This window comes from Rhineura floridana, chromosome 8 (genome assembly GCF_030035675.1).
Source record: "Rhineura floridana isolate rRhiFlo1 chromosome 8, rRhiFlo1.hap2, whole genome shotgun sequence".
NCBI classification, from domain to species: domain Eukaryota; kingdom Metazoa; phylum Chordata; class Lepidosauria; order Squamata; family Rhineuridae; genus Rhineura; species Rhineura floridana.
Genome location: NC_084487.1, coordinates 7,296,387 through 7,310,833, shown reverse-complemented (window position 1 = coordinate 7,310,833; position 14,447 = coordinate 7,296,387). Strand labels below are relative to the sequence as shown.

The 14,447-nt window shown below is 48.1% G+C and overlaps 1 protein-coding gene across 1 annotated transcript in view; it reads right to left on the bottom strand.

Annotated features, from left to right (window-relative positions):
• Positions 1-13,936, bottom strand: part of PLXNA4 (plexin A4) — a 748,486-nt gene extending 734,550 nt beyond the window's left edge. The window contains exon 1 of the mRNA XM_061638090.1: positions 13,190-13,936. The gene's annotated coding sequence lies outside the window, so the exon portion shown is untranslated. The remainder of the gene's footprint in view (positions 1-13,189) is intronic.
• Between the last annotated feature and the right edge of the window lie 511 nt (positions 13,937-14,447).

The window sequence follows — 14,447 nt, the reverse complement described above, 5'->3', positions numbered from 1 at the left end:
ATCTGGAACCAGCACTAATTCTGCTGTTCCCAGCAAATCTCAGAGCCAGGCCCTGATTCTGTCAATAGGAGCTAACGCTGGAAATACTAAGCCAGTCCCAGACACAACCATCATCCAATAAGCATCCAAATTACAGCCCTATCCCTAAATAAAAGGGCACCTATGATAACAGAGTTGCATCACGGTCTAGGCTGGTAACTAGTCCACCAACATCTTCATTGGCCCACTTTGTACATCTCATTAAACCATAGTTTAAAACAAACTATGGTTTAATATAAACAAGTAAAGTATCCGTGGCACTCCTCCCCCACTCCTGCTACTACCACCGAGTCTGGCTTGTTGAGCCATCCAAATCTAGGTTTGTGGTTTAACAAACCATGAGTGCTAAGCCAAGAACGAACCTTAGTTACCACTCATGGTTTTCTTGGAGGAGGGGAGGAGTGCCACAGAAACTTTGAGCAGTGTGCACCTGTATGCTGCTTGGTAACATTAATTGATAGAATCATAGAATAGTAAAGTTGGAAGGGGCCTATAAGGCCATCCAGTCCAACCCCCTGCGCAATGCAGGAATCCAAATCAAAGCATTCCCGACAGATGGCCGTCCAGCTGCCTCTTGAAGGCCTCCAGTGTCAGAGAGCCCACTACCTCTCTAGGGAATTGGTTCCATTGTCATATGGCTCTAACAGTTAGGACGTTTTTCCTGATGTGCAGTCGAAATCTGGCTTCCTGCAACTTGAGCCCATTATTCCCTGTCCTGCACTCTGGGACGATCGAGAAGAGATCCCAGCCCTCCTCTGTGTGACAATTTTTCATGTACTTGAAGAGTGCTATCATATCTCCCCTCAGTCTTCTCTTCTCCAGGCTAAACATGCCCAGTTCTTTCAGTCTCTCCTCATAGGGCTTTGTTTCCAGTCCCCTGATCATCCTTGTTGCCCTCCTCTGAACCTGTTCCAGTTTGTCTGCATCCTTCTTGAAGTGCAGAGACCAGATTCATTATTTGTTCCAGACTACGGCTTATTAGTGTGGCATGTGAACCTGGCTATAGTCTGCTCATATACATCCGTGTTTTAGTCATTTGTAGCCAAAGCACAATCTCAAATGCATTAGAAGCAAGTTTTGTAAGATTTTGTGGCCTGGTCAACTGTAGGGGACACTGACTCAACCAAAGGTGATCAGAGGAGTGGTTATTTACAAGCCTGCCCAAGCAGATAGTGCCATCAAATGAAAATTCTTACAGTGCACCCATGCTAAGGATGCTAGTTTCCAACGCACAAATGCATACACACACACATGCCTTATCATCATTGTCATCATTAGGTTGGCATCTTATAGATTTGTGCAAAATGTCCAAATTTCAGATGAGAATGAAAGCCAAGGAAGGTCTTCCTTTAATAAGATTCTTTTCCTCTTATTTCAAAAGGTATCCATCACCGAAGAAGTGCGGTGGGGATCACAGAATTATATATATATATACATTTAATCTGTGCCTCTTAAAAAAAATAGAAATCAGTTTGCACGTAGCACATGTGTTGCACTGTTTGAAGCTCTATTCCTTATTAACCATGCTTCTTACAAGGGCTTTTTAGATTTTCAAAAAAAGAAAAAGATGAAAAACCCTCTAGACAATTAAATTTACCCAAGTAATGTTCTGATCCCTGAAACCTTAAGGCTGCAGCTCATAGGGGGAGAAAAGAGAAGTGACTAATCTCAGTCAAAAAGAGGTACACACTGTAATCCTAAGAGCGGAACAGACAAGTCAATGCTTTTTCCATTGGTCTTTCGATTACAGCTCTGATTGTCTTTCACGTGAAATAAGGAGAGGAGATAAAGGAAGCTCGGTAGCTTCCTTTTGTGCTTTCAAAAATATTTGCCAAGAGCCAGGGCCCAAGTGAAATAAATCCATCCTTTGGAGACTGTTGATTCTCCTGCAAACAATCTATTCCACTTTTCCTTTAGCATGACAGGCAAAGAGAACGGTGACAGCTGTTCCCTTGCCACACAGATTTCAAAGGATTTCAATGACTGGGGTTTCCCCCTGCTCATCTACCTGTAAAAGATGCTGTTCTGTTCCTCCAGATCCTCGACTTAGAGGAGGGAGGAGGGAGACAAAAGTGCCATACATTTCTTGTGCCATTGAGGTGTTGCAGGAGCCATGCGCCACGGACTGCATGTGTGAATGACAACAAAAGAACATAAGAAGAGCCTCCTGGATCAGACCAGTGGCCCATGCAGTCCAGCATCCTGTTATCACAGTGGCCAACCAGATGCCCATGGGAAGCCCGCAAGCTGGATCTGAGCGCAAGAGCATACTCCCTTCCTGTGGTTTCCAGCAACTGGTATTCAAAACCATACTGCCTCTAACTTTGGAGGTAAAGCATAGCCATCATGGCTAGTAGCCACTGATAGCCTTTTCCTGCATGACTTTGTCTAGTCCTCTTTTGAAGCCATCCATGTTGGGGGCCATCAGTGCCTCCTGTGGGAGCAAATTCCATGGTTTATCTTTGCACGGTGTGAAAAAGTACTTTCTTTTGCCTGTCCTGGAAAATGGAAATGGACTGCCTTCAAGTCGATCCCGACTTATGGCGACCCTATGAATAGGGTTTTCATGGTAAGCGGTATTGAGAGGTGGTTTACCATTGCCTTCCTCTGAGAGGCAGTGACTGGCCCAAGGTCACCCAGTGAGCTTCGTGGCTGTGTGGGGATTCGAACCCTCGTCTCCAAGGTGGTAGTCCAACACTTTAACCCACTTCTAACCCAAAAAGTGTTCCAAACATTGCTGCTGCAACAGTTCCTACCAAATATGAGATGTTATCTTGGGGCAAGGACAACTTTCGAACCCCGGTCTCCCAGGTCATAGTCCAGCGCCTTAACCACTACACCACACTGGCTCTGGATCTTCCAATATTCAGCTTCATTGGATGTCCATGAGTCCTGGTGTTATGAGAGAGGGAGAAAGGCTTTTCTCTATCCACTTTCTCCATCCCACGCATAATTTTATACACTTCTATCCTGTCACCTCTTATTCTCCTTTTCTCTAAACGAAAAAGCCCCCAATGCTGCAACCTTTCCTCGTAGGGGAGTGGCTCCATCCCCTTGATTACTCTAGTTGCCTTTTTCTGAACCTTCTCCAACTTTACAATATGTTTTTTGGCAAGTATTCCAAATGCAGTTGCACCATAGATTTGTACAAGAGCATTTTTAGTGGAGGGAGCCAGAGATTTTGACTTGGTACGATACAGTGCTAAAACATAAGCCCATTCCTCTGACACATGCACACATATGTCTAGTTCACACTGAAGGGGTGAACCTCCGCCTGGGATGTTTCACTTCAGACTGTTATATAGGCACTAACATGACAGCATTTTGTTAAAAAAAAGTTCACTGTACATATTAAACTAGATGTCAGGGGGAAGAATTCTGGCCAAGCTTCCTCCCTGACATGCTAAATTTCTATGTGCAGGACATTCTTTGTTTGCAGGAGTTTTCAGCCGTGCGAGACCCAACCTGCAAACTGAAATAGTGTAGCCTGGACTATCTCAGTTAAAACTAGGCCATAAATTGTTGGTTTGTTATTATTATTTTAGAAAGATGCCAAAAGAAAATTAGATTATTAAATTCTAAAATGAGGGTTAGGTTTCTAACTCTCATGGTTCAAGGCAAATATATTTCAGTTCTAAAATGCAGTCCATCTGCTGCTTCCCCCCTGTCCCACACAAATATACTAGGCTAGCAATGCGAATGGAAGGCAACGTAAAGCTTCTGTACCCATCTTTAAACACTGTGAAGAAGAAAGCCATATTGGTGGGTGGGTGCAAGAACTGAACTTGATAGATTTCCCTTGTTTGGGGGAAGGGCCTAAATTCTGAGGGTTGTTGCTCAGTGGTAGAGTATTTGCTTTGTATGTCAAAAGTCCCAGCTTCAGTCCTCAGCATCTCCAGGTAGGACTGCGAATGTCTCCTCCCTGAAATCCTGGAGAGCCACTGACAGTCAGTGTAGACAGTACTGAGCTAGATGTACCATGGTCTGACTCAGTATAAGCAGCTTCCTATATAACTGTTCAAAGTATAACAGCTGTGCCTTCATATGCACACCCCAATATATTCTGCATATGGCTGGTTAGCGTGCCACACTGATAAAGAGTAGTGAGTTTGGAATGGATGTAGGAGTTCAAACCCACATTCGGCCGTAAGCCCAGCTGGCAACCTAATGCAAGTTCCCAGCTCCCTTGGCTAGCCTGTCTTGCAGGGTTGTTCTCAAGATGAACCGTATGATAATGACTACAGAGCACTTTGTATGCTCAACAGCTCCAATTAGGAGTATTCTAAGAATAATATCTTTGGGGTCGTTATATCTCATTCCATTTCCAATCTGCAGAATGGAAACAATTAGTCACCCTTTTTGCAGGGTTAGCACGAGGCATGCAAAAACAAGATAAAGTTCATAAAGCACTCATGGAATGCAGCCACAGGTACCCCACCCCTCTTTTAAGCAGAGATGCTCTGCTGGGGAGTGAATTGGGACCTTCTGCATGTCAGTCCTATGCTCTAAGACTACCAATCAGCAGTGACTTTTTTTCCCTGTGGGCCACTTGAAAATTGTTTTTTCCTGCCTGTTGTAGTAATCATGATGCACTGTGCTAGATACTGTATGATTTTTAATTGTATTTTGATTGCTTCTTTAATTTTTTATATTGTATTGTATTGAATTACAATTTGAATTCCATGAAATTCTATAGAATTCAAATGGTAAGACACACTGCTGACCACCTGAAAGAAGGCCTCAGGCCACTGCTGGTCTGCAGACCACAGTTTGGGAGCTCCTGAGCGAGCTAACCCATCCAAAGTATTCAAACAGGACAGCATTGCCTGGATACCAGGGGTGTAGTCATCTGTGGTTGGGCTCATAGACTCGTTACTTTTTGGGAGCAGGGTCCCAGCCAGATCCCTTTGTAAGAGCCAATCAGAATGAAAAGTGTGTTCACCACTGAGAAGAGTCCTCATCTTTTCATGCCGACTGGGGCCAATCAGAGTGAAAGGGGATGAGTCAGGCATTCTTTTTGTATTGTACTAGTTATTGATTTGTGTTGTTTTCTTTTTGTATTGTTTTGGTTTTGAAAATTGGAATAAAAATTAATTGAAAAAAAAAAGAGAAGACTCTTTTCAGTAGCTAACACAGAGCCTCGCCTTTCATGCTCATTGGCATAGGGACATCTGTGGTCATGCAGTGTGGACTTGTGAGATGTCAAGGAGAGCAAGCAAAGGTCACCCACAACAGCCCCTCAGAGTTTCCAGTCCTTCCAGAACAGCATGTGGAATGGCTGATTTTAAGATTGCTGCAATTCTCCTCTTCCCCAAGCTGTTTGCTCAGCAATAATTTCTCAGAGAACTGTGTCCCCTCCCCTCAGACTTCCTGAACATCACTAATACTTCAGTAATCATGCTTGATGTTTCACAAAGCAGTCATGTCGCAATGAACAAAAGGCACTGTTCAGAAAAGAAAATTATTCAGCCCTTGCAAACGCCAGCAGGGGAGGCAAGCAAGCTGATGCCTCAGCATGCAGAGGCTGGGACTTTTCACCTCAACAAAGCTTTCATTCCACAGAGGTCGCAACAGCACATTTTCTGGATTGCTAACGTATTGAGGCCACTCCAGAAACAAAACTGGGTCATTCAGAACCCTAAAACATGGAGAAATATGGATGCGGAGGATTTTATGTCTCTCTCTCTCTCTCTCTCTCTCTCTCTCTCAGAAGCGAGAGAACATTGCCCCTGAGTCAGAGCTTGGAAAAGTTACTTTTTTGAACTACAACTCCCATCAGCCCCAGCCAGCATGGCCACTGGATTGGGCTGATGGGAGTTGTAGTTCAAAAAAGTAACTTTTCTAAGCTCTGCCCTGAGTGTATTCTGCATAGATGTTGATATGCATGTGGCCAGGGGTAAAGTCGTCCCGAGTCGTGTGGGGTCATAGCCCTGTTACTTTTTTGCGAGCAGGGTCCCAGCCAGGTCGCTATGTTTGAACCAATCAGCATGGAAAGGGGCAGTGTCAGCCACTGAGAAAAGTCCCTGTCCTTTTGTGCTGTTTGGAGCCAACCAGAGTGAAAGGAGGTGAGTCAGCCACTGAGAAGACTCTTCTCACTAGCTAACATACAGCCTCCCCTGTCATGGTTATTGGCTCTCAGGGTGTGGACTCATGCGATGACAGGGAGAGCAAGGGAGACGAGGGAAAGTAGAAAAGGGGGCATGGCTGTGAGGGGGTGTGGCATGGTGACTATCATGAAGAGCTCATTGCATTTTTGAATTATTTGTCACTATGCTGCTGCCAGACACTGATAAATTGCCAGTTCTCATGGAAACCATCTGAGTACCCATTCCACGTGGAGGTTTTGCTTTTACCATAGTTAGGGAACCGGTGGACCTCCAGATGATGTTGGACTCCAACTTCCAATCAGCCCCACCCTGCATGGCCAATGGTCAGGGGTGATGGGGACTGTAGCCCAGTAACTTCTAGAAGGCCCCTGGTTCCCCATCCCTGGCTTATTAACCTTTGCAGCTAGCATCAAATGCATCTTTTATTTTTAATTTTTTTTAAGTGTATAGTAGAGGGGAAAGAGCAGATATCCTGGAACAAAGGTTGCATTATATCTTTCAGGGGCAAGGATCCCTCTCGACAGAAACACACACACTCCTGGCCCGAACATACATCGTCTTCAAATCTAGCTAAATAGCAACTAACTGATGAGCCTTAGCCAGCCTCCATTTGTTTATCTGGAAGGAACTCGTCTGCTGCTGCTGGAGCATTGCATTTCTATCAAAAGCATGTGCTGTTCCACGTTTAGATCACTTTCCCCTGTCTACATAATTTAGGGGCATATGCCTGGAGAGGAAAAAAAAAGTGGAACATTAACAGTCAGGTTTCCGTTGCAGCTCAGCACGCACACACGGGCACACACATCATACCCAGACATTCATGCTCTCCCTCAGCAGAGCTGACAACACAGCCTGGAATTCTATCTCTGTTTGAATGCATGCTATCCTTGCAAAGAAAAATAAAACGTTTAAGAGGGGGTGCAAAGGAAGGACGGCTGTTTTTCTGTATGGCTCATAACTGTAAGAACATAAGAACAGCCTACTGGATCAGGGCAGTGGCCCCTCTAGTCCAGCATCCTGTTCTCACAGTGGCCAGCCAGGTGTCCCTGGGAAGCAGGACCTGAGTGCAACAGCAACTCTCCCACCTGGGATTTCCAGCAACTGGTATTCAGAAGCATGTTGCCTCCAATTATGGAGGCAGAGCATAGCCGTCATGGCCAGTAGCCACTGATAGCCTTCTCCTCCATGAATTTGTCGAATCCTCTTTTACAACCATCCAAGTTGGTGGTCATCACTGCCTCTTGTGGGAGTGAATTCCATAGTTTAACTATGCACTGGATGAAAAAGTACTTTCTTTTGTCAATATAACCTAGCAAAATGCCTGCCATTATAAGGGGAAGCTTGCATAAGGCAAGGGCTCCTGGTTGGGTGCCTCTCTGTGGGCACTTTGTTCAGAGACAGATTGCCCACCCACAGGGTACAATCTCACAGAAATATCATTGGCAAGTGCCAGCGGCAGTAAGCAGGTTTGCAGCGCGCACTGAAACCGTGTCCTAAATGCAGCACTTTCATTTGCCCTAGAGGCACAAACACCAGCTGTCTGCAAAATAGAACCCACCCTATTTTGTGGTTCTGGTTGTTTTTAATTGTTTTAAACACTGTGTTTTAAGGTTATTGCAACCCACCCTGGGACCTCTGAGTGAAGGGTGGGCCATAAATGCTAATGCTGCTGCTGCTGCTGATGATGATGATGATGATAATGATGATGATGATGTGATGATGATGATGATGATGATGATGATGATGAAAAAGTAAAAAGGGGGACAATTAAGGGTAACCATTGGAGTGGGGGCAGACTTGCCCTGTGCCCTTGGGGAGTCCAGCCATGAATCAAGATTGTTCCTTGCACTGTTGCATTCTGGATTAAGATGTGGAGAACTGTCTAGACAGACAGACAGACAGACAGACAGACAGACAGACAGACAGACAGACAGACAGACAGACAGACAGACAGATAGATAGATAGATAGATAGATAGATAGATAGATAGATAGATAGATAGATAGATAGATAGATAGATAGATAGATAGATAGATAGATAGATAGATAGATAGTGTAGACTAGTGCAGTGCATACCATTTTATGACAACCAAGAGAGCACCGGGGAGGCAGCGCATCATTGGCTTCTGCATATAAAGCCATCATGCAAGCTCATCCCCACCCAGCGAGATTCCTATCAGCAGTGTAAGGAATGCCAGTCTTACAAACAGACAGCAGGCTTTACTCTCTCCAAGTGTAGCATTTCACATTTTCTCATCCGTGTAAATGGCCACAATGTGCTTATGCAGGAAAAACTAAAGGGTTGCATGTAGGGGACTCTGTTGGGGTGGGGGCTGGACCTAATCCTTGACCTCTGGTGACCTGAGCCACTGAGGAACAAGTTTCCCCTCCTCTTTCTTGGGTTCTGTTGTTTGGTCACACTCAAGTGTGTCAAAAATGTTAGGACCTGGCTTTTATATAGAATCATATTGTACCTCCTGCCTTTCTCCAAAGGAGCCTGGTGTGGCAAACACAGAGATAATCCCAATGTACCCTCAGAGCCACCATCTGAAGCACAGATTAAGTTGAGAGGCATTGAGATGTGGATCAGCAGAGATTTGAACCCAGGTCTTCTCCATCCAAGTCTAACACTGTGACCATAAAGACCAGTGTCCTTCAACCTTCATCCCAACTAACTCCCATCATCCCTGGCCACTGGCTTAACATGGCTGGGGATGATGGAAGTTGTAGTCCAACAATAGCTGGGGACCCAATGACAACGAACACCACACTAGTAGACCACTTTGGCTATCACCTGAAGCAAAATGAAGATAGACTTTTACATCACCAGTAATGCACATGCAGCTGAGAAGAATCTCAATATCTCTCCAGGAAAGAAGGGCTGCCATCCATGGTCAACTGCTGAAAATCCCATTGCTTTCTGTGGGATTCTGGGGGCCCAACAGGGTATAGGAAGGGGAAGCTAGGCTTGCCCCCTCCAGACTCCTTTACCTTGAAGAGTAGCACAACCATGGAAATTGCAAGTGGTCAAGTTGCTTAAACTCCTGTTGTTTTCTGTGGGATTCAAGAAACTATGCACAGAATAGTTTCAGCAGGCTCTTCTTATGTTCTTATGAATTGCAACCAGGGAAGAATCCTAAGCTTGCCAGCACCAGACTAGGAAGCTCCTGTACCTTGAAGAGTAGCACAACTGGGGAAATTCTACCAGGCACTGCTTATTCCCAGCACTGCAGACTTGATGGGAAAAGTTAGACCTGATTAGCTTCTCTCTTCCACACAACTCTTACAAGTACAGGAGTTCTCCTGGGGATCTGGGCTCAGAAACCCAACACAGTGCTATCTCCCCCTATCCAGAGCCAGAAAACTTTGGAGATGCAGTCCATTCAGGGTCAAAAAGCAGCACATTTGCCCTTGTGGCCTACTCTGGCTTTTACACTGTGTTTATGTATATGGATATTGTTCATGCATTTCGTTTTGTAAATTAATTTGATTTTTTTTTATTGTGCCTTGTGTATTCTATTGTAAACCGCTTTGAGATCTTTCAGATAGTAAGCGGTCTATAAATGGAAATATAAATAAAAAAATTAATACATTCAGGGTCAAATGACTAAGGGATCCTTAGTCAATGCAACCAAATTTCACTTAGAGATTACCCTAACACAAAACGTCTCCAAAGTAAATTTTATACGTGACGTGTGTGGGGGGTAATCTTTTTGCCTTTAATATGGGAACACACACTGAGGAAAATCCATAAATGTTTATGTCATGTAATTAATTAGAGCACTGCGCAGTCAAGCGTTTTTAAGTCTCATTGACTTCAATGAGAAAGTTAAATATATATTTTTAACCAAAAAAATCTTTTCCATTCAAAGCAACAAGGCTTAAAAGTGCATCATTTGGGCTGGATCATTCCCCTAGTGTTTCCATATATCACCTTCATGTTGGCATCACAGTACATAACTCCTAAAGAAGTGGAGCTCAAACTAGGCAGGCTACCTTGCCCTCCAACCTGAAACTCTCCCTCAGCCCTGCCATTCCCCGATGTGCTCAAACCTGGCTCATTGTGGCCATTCACTGGCAAGTAAAAAGCGCTCACCGTATGCTCAGCAGCACTTGCCTTCAGCTATATATCACCTCATCCTAAATTGTGCTTTGCCACTGAATGAGCCCTCTCTCAAATGAAGTCCTTGATTCTCAGGATATATTGAGAAAATATGACAATAGAGAAGCACAGAAGGTGTAAACACAATGTCTTCTCTTCCTGATGATGAATTATTAGTCAGATGAAAGATGGAGACACAGGATGGAGATAGGTAGAGAGGCAGAAAATGGCCCACTGTAATACAGCGTTATAGCTCGACCTGTCTTCATGTACTATGCCATAAGCTTATTGCGAGGCCTTCGGCAAGCCATTCTGGACTGATTCGACACAGCATTTTTTTTTTATTCAGGGAAGAAGCCCCCTGGAGAGATCCACAAGCCCCCAAGAAACACCACCCTCTCTTTCTGCCTTCAGATCCCTCCTGAAAATCCAGACCTTCCATGAAATCTATGGCTTAACCCCTTAACCCTCCTTTCCAACTGAAACAATGCTTGAGTAGGTGTAACCATGTTTGGCCACCATAATCTCCCTTTCCAACTTTCCCCTTGCTGTCTCCCTCACTTTCAAAAGTTAGGTTTGCAAACCCCTAGGGGCAGGGATCTGACTTCCTCTTTTTATAATTCTCTGCAAAAATATTCCATTCATGGCACCCAACAGACAAGCACAACATCAAATCACAATACAATGGGATGCAAGATCAGTGTGGACTTTGCTGGGAGACAGCCATGAGGAACAGCAGATGGAAATCAAGCCTTTACTATGCAGACAGTCTTTGACAACTCCACATAGACTCTCCATTGCACTGTAACGTTCTGTTCCCCCTCCTCCCACAATGGATTGCTCCATAATATAATTTTCATAGAGAACTATCCACATAGGTTCCCCCCTCTCCTCTCTTGCTCTCTCTGCGCCTCACCTCTCCATCTGCAAATTGGGCACATCAGCAGCCTGCATCATAGGGTTGCTGCGGCAATGACTGAGACAGGCACTATGAGTGCTGCATAAATGATTTGATGGTGGAGGCAGAGGTGATACTGATAAATGGGCAGTATCCTAGCCCTTTCTCTTCTCCTAAAACCCCACCTCTAAGAGCTGATCGTCTCCCGTGTGTGAGGTTGCAGCTCAAACCAAAACGAGTCTGGTGTTTCTGAGCTTCGCAAGAGAACATCAAATGTCTTAGCTCTGGTGAAATTCCATTTGCACGGAAATACATGAATGCATATGACCATGGCCGTGCAACCCTCGGAGCCAGCCAAACCTTCAAATTTAAAGCTGTGGCATATCCACCCAGGGCTTTAATTCCAGAACAAGAAGTGCAAATGCTCAAGGCTGTCCAAAAGCGCCAGCCAGAGAGCTTTGCCATTTCGATTCCCTTATCAGCAAGGAGGGAAACGCGCTCTCCACCTGTCCCAGAGCAGTGTCTATCGATTCCCATGCCACAGATGTTTCCAGGGTTGAGTCCTGGCACCGGAAAAGAGATGCCAGGATCAAACCCCTGGCACCAACAGAACCTCCCCCTCCATCCCTGTGATGTCGGCTTATGACTCTGAATCCCAGGAAAACCAGGTATGTCTCGCTCTGGGCAAGCTGGAGGGTGAGGATCGCAGACTGATGGAGAGGAGCCTTACTCTTGTCTCTGTTCTAGCAAAGTTCATCAACTGAAGATGGGGTCTGCGTGTGGGCGCTCCAACAATTGCCCTGCCTGTTCTCTTCTAACCGATGCATGCCAGCGAAAAGGGGGTGGGTGTGTGTGAAGACCCCCACTCACCTCGGCCTCAGCTTCCTAGACACTTGCCTCTCCGCCTGGCACTGCCAAGACTGCCAAGACGGGATGGGAAGTTGGGGAGACATTTGGGGAGGTGGCGGCCTCCCTCCGTGTGAACCACGGCCAAAGCCCCACCAGGAGAAAACTCTCCCGGTGGCGCTGATAAAAAGGGGGAGAGGGAAGACCTCGTCATTTAAAAAAATAATAATCACGCACTTTACAACGTGCCAACTTGTGCCAATACCCTCACCCTGCTTGAGTTGAACTCCTGCCTGTCATCGCAGTGAAACTTGTCTGCTATAATAATAATAATAATAATAATAATAATAATAATAAAAAGACAGCCAGGGTGGGTTGGGGGGTGCCCAGGGTTGTTTTTTTCCCCTTTCTTTTTTTTTTTTTGGTAAAGCAAGAAATGACGATATTATACACAGACTGAAATAAAGTCCTCGCGAGCCAGACTCCAACCGAAGGATCACGTATTACTGTGTGCTGACACCAAAGAGCAGTTTCTTCCCCCACCCCGCGCGCGCGCAAAAAAAAAAAAAAAACACAACCTCGTAGTTCATTCATTTTTAAGCCCATCTCACTGGACTCGATGGGTTCCCACGCCAGCTCCTACTCATTTTCAGTCCGCCAGCCTCCTTTGGGAGGAATGGGCTGGAAAGGGTCTTACCTCGAGCCCTCTCTCTCGCCCCCCTCCTTTAAGTTCGTTTCAGCGCCTCCTCCCCCCGGCGAGATCGGGGTGCGTAAGGAAGGCGGAAAAATACTTCCCCTTCTCCTCACCCCGGATCCCCAGGCAGGATCGTTCTGCCCGCCCATCACCCTCTCCTCAGGGCAGGTGCATGGAATCTGGTCTACAGACACCCCTTGGCCAGAGACAATTTGTGCGGGGGGGAAGAGAGATGGGGGGGTCCTTACCTGGGAGAGCTGCTCATGCTTCCCCCCTCCTCCTTGCTTTTCCCTCTCCCCCCTCCCCGTTTGCTCAGCACAGGCGCCGCAAGCACAGGCGCCGCATTGACACTGCAGAGGGTGTCTCGGTGTGCGCGTGTGTGTGCAATATCTCTCTCCGGCCCATCCACCGGGTCTGGAGTGTGCCCGTCTGCCCTGCTCTGCCCCCACTCCCGACATGCATGGGAAGGGGGACCCCGAAACAACCACAAGAATTGCCTTTACCTCTGCACTGGCCCGGCGGGCGCTTTGCCTCCCCCCTTGCCGAGGGATCGTCGACACCTCCTCCAGGAATCAGCCGGCAGGTGGGGGCGGGATCGGCGGCGCTCGGGTTTGCAACAGCAGCCCCCCCCCAAAAAAAAGAAGGGGGGAACGAAAATCCGCCCTCGGCTTCTTCTGCTTCCCTCCCAGCCGGGCACGGGGCAGGGTCCGGCGGCGCCCCCGGGGGCCGCTCTCAGGCGGGCATCTCCGCGGCGCCTCGCTCGGCTTTGCCGCCGCTGCCGCCGCCGCCGCCGTGCCCGCGAGAGGAGCACCCACTGCGGCGCCCGCCGCCGCTGCCTCCTGAAGGCGCCCGCTCGGCTCCGGCGCTGTCGGACTAGCGCTCTCGCCGCGAACCAGCTCTCTCCGTCTCAGCCTCGGCTCGCTCCAGCCCGGATGCCCGGCTCGTACCGCCGGCGGGCGTCGTTCTCTTTCCCGGTTGCAGAGCGCGGGGGGGGGATGCAAAAAGGTCTCTTTTCCTTCAAAAACCACCCAGGGCAATCCGCGCCTTCGCCAGGAGCAGGGGTGCGCGGGGTGCTGGCCAAGCCCGCCGGCGCCTCAAAGGGCCAGCGCCGGCTCCGGGGGCGATCGGAGCTCCCGGGCGCGTGGGCTGCTGCTGGTGCTGCTGGTGCCGGGGCTGCTGCCTTCGCCGCCGCCGCCGCTGCCCGGCTCCGGGCTCATCGCTGGCTGGGGCCAAGCGGGGTCACGAAGAGGCAAGAGGGCGCAGGCGGGCGAGGCGGGGCGGGGCGGGCGGGGCGCGAGGGAGGCGGGCGGGGGCTGCGGCCGGTGCCTGCCTGCCTGCCTGGCGCGGCGGAAAGTTTGCCGGAGGTCGGGAGCTGCCAGGAGCTGCTTCTGCCGCCGCCTGCTGCGAGGAGGAGCCGGCGGTGGCTGCTGCTGCTGCGTCCGCCGCTCCGCCACTGAGGCTCTGGCACCGCCGCAGCGCCGGCTGCCTCCCTTTCACGGGGTCCTCCCGCGCTCGCTCGCTCGCTGCCTACTCACTACTGACATCTAGGATCTCCAACCTGATTGGGCTAATTGTGAGAGCTCCTCGCCAGCTACCAGCGAGCGAGCTGCCGGCAAAGGCTGGCGACGCTGCTGCTGCTGCCGCCGCCGCTGCAGCCGGATTGGGGGCTGGAGACTGGGTCTTGCTCTCTCTCTCCTTCGGGTCCTGCCCGGAAAGAGGGCAGAGCTCAAGAGACAAAGCAGGTGGCGGGGGAAGGGATTG